Source organism: Theobroma cacao, chromosome 7, assembly GCF_000208745.1.
Source record: "Theobroma cacao cultivar B97-61/B2 chromosome 7, Criollo_cocoa_genome_V2, whole genome shotgun sequence".
Taxonomy (NCBI): Eukaryota; Viridiplantae; Streptophyta; class Magnoliopsida; order Malvales; family Malvaceae; genus Theobroma; species Theobroma cacao.
In genome coordinates this window covers 3,975,056-3,984,812 of record NC_030856.1, presented here as the reverse complement: position 1 = coordinate 3,984,812, position 9,757 = coordinate 3,975,056, and positions in this window count along the sequence as shown.

Sequence of the window (9,757 nt, the reverse complement as noted above, 5' to 3'; positions counted from 1 at the left end):
CGGGATGAATGGAAAAATAAGTTCGAGGGATCAAATTGAACAACTTCTTCCTTGATGGCCATAATTCAATAGATACAAAACATTAATGGAACTTTGCAAAACAAAGTACAATGGTAAGAACAAACCATACGAGGGCTGAGGAACGATTGCAACTTAATGGAGACCGACATGGAAGGTTATAAGGGACAATATGAAGCTATTAGGCAAGAATATTTTCAGATAAGTGAAAGAGGTGACTTGTGTGAACAAAATCTTCAAAGGAAGGAAGTTAAAATGGATTGGATAATGATACAGATGAGGGAAGTAGCTTCCAAGGAAAGAGAAATGGTAGACAAAACAGAAGAGCTTAGGCGAGAAATCCTTCCGAAAGACGAGTTAAGTGAGCCATTGATTAATCATCTTAGGGTGGCACGAGACTAGTATGATAAAGTTAGTTTTTCTTTTTGAAAGCAATGGTGTAAATGTTTGAACATAGATGTAATCAGATATTCAGTTTTATAGATATAGATTTCTTATCGGAATTGTTGTTGGATGGCCAATATTTTTCTTAGTTTTCTTTTCAATATTTTTCACTTGCATTACAATCACATGATTCATCTAACAAAGGAATGAAAAAATATATGTATTTGTTAGCATTTATTTAATCAAATAAAATTCTAACTTATGAAAATGATTGTAAAGAACAAAATTCCAAAGAACCGAATCCTTCATAGAAACAACACAAAAGCCCGCTCAAAGGTCATAGGGGACTAACACTTAGAAACGATGGACAAAATCAAAAAGAACCAAGAGGAAATCATGGGTCAGTTAGCTAGGATTTTGGAGCTAATGTCAACTGATAAAGGAAAGAGAGTGATGGGGAGTTCTAGTACACCAGAAGAGATACTATCTTCGGAGGCCAATGTAGAGCCTACATATCCATCAAGATTTACCCCACCACTAGTGAGAAATGCTTTAGTCCCTATGCCGTAAATGGGCCCATATCCACTTTTCAGAGTGTCTTTGCCTACGAGACTACCTTTGACCTATGTTCAACCAAGGTCAATTGGAGGAACAAGTCCTTCAGATCCTATTTTCGTGCCTAATTTGGATGATTTGAAAGAACAAGAAAAACTTAAGTGTGGTTCCGTTGAATTAAAGGATAACTATGATACCCATCAGAAGTACGACCTGTTAGAGGAAAGGTTGTGCATGGTAGAAAAGATGGGTATGTACTGTTCTATGGACGCAATAGAACTTTGTCTTGTACAAGATGTGGTCATCCTTCCAAAATTCAAAATTTCGAATTTTAAAAAGTATGATGGTACCAAATACTCAGTCACACATATAATTATGTATTACAGGAGGATGGTTGTGTATGCACTTGATGACAAGCTTTTGATCAATTGCTTTCAAGACAACCTCATAGGTGCTGTAGCAAAATGGTACGTTCAATTAGACCGTAATCGAATTCACACATGGAAAGACCTTGCTCGGGCATTTGTGGCCCAATATAAGCATGTTATATATATGGCTCTAGATCGTTTCTCTTTACAAAATATGGAGAAGAAACCCACAAAAAGCTTCAAAGAGTATGCTCAAAGGTGGAGGAATATAGCTTCTCAAGTTCAACAGCCTTTGACCGAGAAAGAGACCACCATGATGTTTGTTAATACTTTGAGAGCAACTTACTATGAGCGGTTGGTCGGTAGTGCCACAACGAACTTTACTAATATGATGATTTCGAGGAAAATGATCGAGAGTGTTATCAAGCAAGGTAAAATGGAAGGAAGTGAGACAACAAGCATGAAGAAAAGGAATACTTTCAATAAGAAAGAAGGAGAAACTCGGGCCATCTCTTTAGGACAACCACAATATGGGATTTACAACCTTTACCAACCATATCAACCATACCCTTATTACCCAACAGTGAAGAATAATTATCAAAGTCTATACTTGTACCCACCAATGCCAAATGCCTTACATAACCCTTATCCATATGCTCTTATCCAACGACACCCTACCCTGCAAATATTCGCCCTTCTGCTCCTACACTTGTCTCAGTTTCAACCACACAACTCGCAACATTTTCTAATAATATAGCTAGTGAATCAAGAGGATGACGAAATAGGCAAGAGAAGGTGTAGTTCAACCTAATTCCAATATCATATGCTGAACTTTTCACACAACTGGTTTCAAATCATTTGGTGGCGCCTTTATACATAGAGCCATTAAAACTTTTATTCCCAAAATGGTATGATGCTACCGCTCATTGTGATTATCACTATTGAGTTGAAGGTCATTCGATCGAGAACTGTATAGCCTTCAAATATAAGGTGCAAGGCCTGATTAAGGTAGGGTTCTTAAATTTTGAAAAAAAGCTAGAATAGGGTGTTAATAACAACCCATTGCCAAACCATGCTGAAGTTGGAGTGAGTGTGATAGAAGGGGATACGTACATTAAAAGGAATGTTTAAGAGGTGGAAACTCCTATGGAAAGAGTGCTTGAAGTTTTGATAAAAACCAACATGTTTAAAATTTGGCCACACTGTTTCTACATGAATGATTCGAAAAATACCCAAGGTCTGTATTGCTTATATCACAAAGGGTGTGTGAGGCATTTAATTCAAGATTGTAACTCGTTCCGAGAGGAGGTACAAAGAATGATGGATAAATCAAGGATTGAATTTTATGTAGAAGCTCCGGAGCCAACAGTGAATGTGATAGTGGAAGATTTATCATAGAATTCAACTCACTCAGTGAAGCTAAGGCTTTTAACCATTTTCTATGAAGAAAAGGAAAAGCCTATCGAAAACAGAATGCTTGCAAAAATCACCTTTAAAGTCCCTAAACCTCCATCATTGAACAGTTGAGATTACTAGCATTATCTGTAATGATCCTTTATTGAAGACCATAGCGGCATATTTTCTCTTTTTAGATGAATTTATATACCATTTTCTGAGTCACATTGGCATAAGACACTACCTCCACCCAGTTGGTGAAGTAATTGATTACAACCAGAATGAATCGATGCCCTTTTGATGCTTTCAGAGTTATTAACCCGATCACATCCATGCCCTACATTGAGAAAGGCCATGATGATATCAAAACATGCAATGAAGTTACATGAGTGTAGATCTTGTCTACATATATCTGGCATTTATGACATTTTTGATCAAAGGTTATGCAATTCGATTCCAACGTATCATATCATCCACATATACTTCGACTTCCTTATGCATCATGTCGTGGAAAAGAGTCACCATGGCCTGTTGATAAATTGCTCCGACATTTTTCAAATCAAATGGCATTACTTTATAACAAAAGGTTCCCCACATAGTTATAAAAGTAGTTTTTTCCTGGTCCTTCGGTGCCATCATAAAATACATAGTTATGTAAGTTTATATAGATATAAAATGGGAATGAAACATTTCTTCATATTTAAAACCTGTATGTTGCAATTATAACTCCAAGGGACAACTTTGTCATCTTTGTAAGGGAAAAAACTATGAATTTTATAACTATGTAAGTTTTTAAGATGTTTTAAACATGATAGAGGATCAAGTATTAAAAAACTATGAAGGCTTGACAAGAAAGGGGTGAGATTGTGATTCGAGATGTTCAGATAAAGACAAGGAAGTTGACACAAGTGCTTGTTTTGAGATAAAATTTCAAACCACTGTCAGTGTCTGTCTGAACAATGAAGCGATTAATCTAATTTACACAAGGAAAAATTCACAATCATACATCATGCAAATCAAATAATAATTGCATCAATATAAAAGAATCAAAAGTAAGAGATATTACCAACTTCGTACTTAGAATATATTTGATTTTCCCCTCCTAGTGAATCATAGTAAATTCACCACCATGCTAATTGTTGGAATTCTCGACCAATTTGAATGATCACTTATTCTTCAAGGATTTTTCAATCTCAAATCTAGAGTAGATTAGGTATGGAATACTTTTCAAGATGGTAACTAGATACTTTTCTCTCAATATTCTATGACAATTTGCATGAGGCTGGTAGAAAGTTGCTAATGTAAGCAAGAAGAAAAAAATTAGAGAGAGAGATGGAGTTTGGCTATCTTCGTGGTTCGGATTTTGGTCAAAATCATATATTTATAACGTGATTTTTAGTCTCATAAAAATAAGAGAGACATTTCTCTCTTAAAATTTGTTTTAATTTAATTAATTAAAATTAAATTAATATTTTTTACTTACAATTATAATTAAATAATAATTTATTTATTTAATTATAATTACTAGTTCGTGTCAAATTATGATTATTCTATTTTATTATTATCCATCTTTAATTAAAAAATTAATAATAAAATAAAAAATCCTAATCACATAGAGTAATATAATTATCTCATAATTATAATTAATTATAAATAAAGAATTAAAAATTTTAATTTTTATATTTATAATTAAATATCTTCCATTATTATTTTTATTTATAAGTCAATAATTATGTTAATAAATATTTTTGAAAATTATCCCATTGTTAGTGAGATATTGTTGAAATTCATTTGATAAACACTCACCACTGCAATCTAATCGAAGTAGTTTTTTTTTTTGAAAGGTAGTATTTATTAATCACAAGGGATCTCGCAAGAGGAGATTACAAAAGGCACTTCAAGAATGCCATGCAAAAGAGTAGCAGATTACAAAAAAAGAGATCTGCTACTTCCAGCATTGAGGTACAAAGCATGACAAACAGAGGATGAAGTGAGAAATCATATTCAAAAGAAAAAACATAGGGGTAGTTGAAGGTTAACCAAAATAATAAAGCCTTTGCAATGGAGGAATAGTTCATGTACTCTCCCCCTGTTGGTTTTGAAAGTAGGCTTTGAAGTTTGAGTCTCTTAATACCCCTGCTTTGGCCAATCCGTCTGCAACCTTATTGGCTTCCCTCATTACATGCTTGAAAGTGATTCTTGTGCTTTTACGCAAGAAAGTTTCAATGGCATTCGAAATATTTTTCATCCGCCAAGGGACTTTGCAGTGGTGTTGCGCCCAATTGATAGCATTGGCAGAGTCGCTTTCCATAACTAGAGAATGAGTGGCAGCCCAGGGAGATGAAAAGAATAAGCTGATTCCTTCCCGTATGGCATTAAATTCAGTAAAATTTGAGTCCTCAATACCAATGTTTTCAGAGAATGTTCCCCGAATGAAGCCATGGTGATCCCTAATCACTCCTCAAATACCAGCAAGTTCGGGTTTGCCTTTTGCTGCGCCATCTGTGTTGAGTTTAAGAGTTCTAGGTGGTGGAGTTGACCAATTGGTAGCCATTCTTTGGTTCTTCCTTTTAGTGTTGATGTTGGAGCAAAGAGGCTCCATGAGACATAGGTCAACAGGAACATGGCCAAGTTCCCATTTCCCTCGACACCAAAGCATGTGGCGTAAAAGGGCGATGTCTCTCATTTTGTTTGGACTGAAGCTTTTCCCTCTGAAAATAACCTCATTTCTACAAAGCCAAAGTGTCCAAAGTGTTGCAAAGAAGAGCATTCTCCATGTATCTCTCTTGCCTGTAGGCATGGGAAGTTCAAACCATGCCTTAAAAAAAGACAAAACATCACCAGGTTGAACCCAAGTGATACCCCATAAGCAACAACAAGAAGACCATGTTTTCCAAGCAATGGTGCAATGAAAGAGGACATGAAAAGGAGTCTCGAGTTGAGAGGTGCAAAATGAGCAATTAGCGTCATCAACCGCAAGAACTCCCCGATGCATCAAAACAAATTTGGTAGCTATTTTCCCATGGAGGGTTTGCCAACAGAAAGTTTCAACTTTCAGGGGAGCGTAGCCAATCCAAATATTTTTCCAAAAACTTGTAGAGCTAGGGGGGGTACCATGGCTTGCTTTAATAAAAGAGGAAGAAGTGTAGAGACCACTAGTAGTTTTCTTCCACACCACTATATCTTTGTCAGTGGGGTGAGGTTGAAAATTCTTAATGAAGGTAGTGAAATCTCTCCACTGATTTTGCTCCCAGCTAAAAGGCTGCCTTCTTAACTTAACATCCCACCTCCAATTTCCTTCGACCCAGCTTCCTAATTCAGCAATCGTGGCTTTCTTGCTTATTGCCAGTACATAAATGCGTGGAAATTTGGTGGCCAGAATGGAGTCGTCAACCCAAAAGTCTTCCCAAAAGCGGATGGTGGTGCCTTTACCGAGAGAGTGAGTAAACCCTTTGGTTACAAGTTCATGATATTTGTTTGCTGGGTCCATTGGCTTCATGATGTGATTCCAAAGGGAGGAAGGCTTGTGAGGTTTGTCAATAGGAATCAAACAGTCCGGTTTCAACTTGTTTTTTGCAGATACAACTTGCCTCCATATCCTATCAGGCTCATTTGCATACCTCAAAAGCCATTTGTTGAGAAGAGCTCTATTTTTTAGCTCTAAATCAATGATTCCCAATCCTCCTTGAGTTTTTGGGTTACTAACAGTGGACCAGTTGACATAATGAATTTTCTTTTTCTTGGAAGAACCAAACCAGAGAAAGTTTCTTTGAATAGCTTCAAGTTTTTGTTTGACCATGGTTGGAAGACGAAAAATGGAGAGGTAAAAGAGGGGGAGGCTTGAGAGAACTGAGTTGATAAGTGTAAGCCTGCCTCCCATAGAGAGAAATTGTCCTTTCCAGCCAGCTAATCTTGAATTAAATTTGTCAATGATGGGCTGCCAAGTTCCCATTGGGCGAAGATTAGCTCCTAACGGTAACCTGAGATAATTCGTGGGGAGGGCTCCCACCTTGCAGTTGATCATTGAAGCCTAAGAACTCAACAGAGAATCATCGATACCAATGCCCATTAGACAACTCTTAGAGAAATTGATTTTGAGCCCTGAAACTGATTGAAAAATTCGTAGAATCCTTGCAATATTTGTAATCTGATCAGAGTGAGGTCTACAAAAAAGCAAGGTGTCATCTGCAAATTGCAGATGAGAAATAGCAATGTCAGAGCTCTCAATTTTGACTCCTTCAAAGACTCCCAGATTATTAGCCTTGTTAAGAAGGATGCTAAGAGATTCAACAACAATATTGAAGAGAAAGGGGGAAAGAGGACATCCTTGCCTAAGTCCTCTTTGAGCAGAAAATTGAGCAGTAGTGGTGCCATTCACAAGGATTGAAATGCTAGCAGTAGTAACACATTGCCTGATCCAACCTCGCCATCTTAGACCAAAATTCATGAGTTGCATGATTAAATCCAAGTAGTCCCATTCAACACTATCAAAAGCCTTTTCAAAATCAGCTTTGAACATGAGACCGTTTTTTTTGGTTTTTTTCATATAGTCAATAAGCTCACTAGCTATTAAGTAACAATCAAGAATCTGCTTCCCTTTGGAAAAAGCAAATTGGTTTTCACCAATGACAGATCCGATCACCACTTTGAGCCTGTTAGCAAGAACTTTTGCTAAAATTTTATAGATGCAACCTACAAGGCTTATGGGCCTAAAGTGAGAGATCAAAGTAGGACTGCTTATTTTTGAGACCAAGGTAATAAAAGAAGAATTTATATTTTTGTTGAATTTCTTGGTACTGTAGAAAATTTCCATAAAAGCAAGAATTTTTTCTTTGAAAAGTGGCCACTGTTTCTTAAAGATCTCCATGTTAAAGCCGTTTGGGCCAGAAGCTTTGTTCCCATCACACTGTTGAATGGCTAAATAGACTTCTTCCTTAGTGAAAGGTGCTTCAAGGTTGCTATTTTGGTCAGCACTGAGTTGTCTAAATTGGCAATTAAACTCTTTAATTTTCAAGGTATCTTGCCTAAGAAAAAAAGTTTTGAAGTGACAGAGTACCTCATTTTTTATGCCGATGGGGTCATAGATAAAGGTCCAGTTTCTCTGTATCTGATGGATTGAGTTCTTTCTCCTTCTGTTTGAGGCTGTAATGTGGAAAAACTTGGTGTTACGATCACCTAATTTAGTCCATTGCAGCCGTGATTTTTGTAACCATGATTGCTCCTCTCGTTTGTACAGGTGCCAAAGTTTTGGTTTAAGGTTGGTGTGGTTGGCTTTTTCAGGTATAGAGAGTTCCCTCTTTTCTGTTTCTTTTTCTAGGGTATCAATGTCGTTCTCAAGGATGGTGATCATTTTCCCATCTTCAGCATGATGTTGTTGTTGCCAAGCTTTTACTGAGAGTTTAAGCCTCTTCATTTTTCCAAAAAGACCACCAAAGCCACTATTTTCTTGATTGATCAAATCCCATGTGCTTTTCAAGAAAGCGACAAATTCTTTATTTTCGAGCCAGTGGGAAAATAATCGAAAGGGTTTTGGACCCCAATTCCTTTGGTCAACAATGAGTGTGATGGGATTATGGTCAGAGAGGGATCTTGAGAGTATTTTCTGTAAAATCGCAGGGAAGCTGAGGATAATCTCGCTGCTGATAAGAAAACGATCGAGGCGGCATTTGGTTGGGGCCTCCCTATTATCTGTCCACGTAAACAACCCTCCAGAAAGGAGAATATCAATAAGATTCATATCATTGATAAAATCAGAGAATTGAGCCATACCAGTGAGATCCAAGTTGTCTCTTGTTTTCTCATCAACAGTCTTGATGATATTAAAGTCACCACAAACACACAGAGACCCCGTTATTTGACTTTTGAGCTCTAAAATTTCAACCCATAGACTAGCTCTTTCCACTGAGCAATTTGGTGCGTAGATATTCAGAAACGAACATGGGAAGTTGACAGGTTTAATGATTCCGGAGGTAAGGATATATCTTTGTTGGACTACAACAGGAGGTCTCAAAAAAGTCTTCTGACCAAATGGTAATGAGTCCACCTACCGCACCTATGGAGGCTGCCATCTCATAAGAAAATCTCTCTTTTTTCCATAAGGATTTGACAAATAAGGGGTCCATAGTGTTCCTTTTTGTCTCTTGTAAGAAAAGTATTTTTGCTTTTTGGGAGGTAACAAGCCTTTTCACTACTCTTCGCTTAATCCTCGATCCTAAGCCCCTGATATTCCATGAGATAACATTAATCATGGTGGAAGAGTGGGGAGACGCTTATCACACTTGGCGAAATCATTTAGCCTTCTTGGTGGAGTCGACCAGAGACTCTGAGAAGTATTGGATAGTTGTGTCATCATCATTTTCAAAGACAAGCCCTAGTAATGAACATATGTTGAGCGTCTTTCTTGCTTCTTCTAATACAGTGGAGTTTCTCTCTGTTTCACTTGTTGAACAGTTTTTCGGTTCTATAAGGTCACTTGTCTTCGTGTGGGCTTTCCTTTTTTTCTGTTGTTTCCTCCCTCTGGATTCTTTGCCCGGATCCCTTTTTTTTTTACTTTGTTCTTTTTTTGGATCAAGGCACTTTTTGAGTTTTCTTAACTTCTTGAGTTGAAGAATGACTCTTTTGTCCTTTTTTCTCGCTCTTATTTTTGCCCGAAGCTTTGAAAGTGGCATAAAGTCATTGTTTGAGGAGTGAAGATCCTGGGCATACGGGTTGAGTGACACTACTGCTTTATTTTTTACTGAGCTACCTCATTGGGTTTTCAAGGCTGTTGTCTTTTTGGATTGCTTTGCTTTTCTGGTTGAGTTGGTTGGGTTGGTGGGCTTGAGCATTGGCCATGATACAAAGTTGGATATCTTTTGGCTTGAGTTGTGTGATGGTGGGTTTACTTGTGTGGGGTTATTTTGTGAGCTTAGTTGGTGATAGGGTGGAGACTGCAAACTAGAAGCATGGGTGGGACTTTTGTTTTGTAGGTTGATTGGGGGAGCCGTTATGGTGCTACTCCGTGTTTTGATGGGCTCGAGATGGACAGTCCTGAGGCT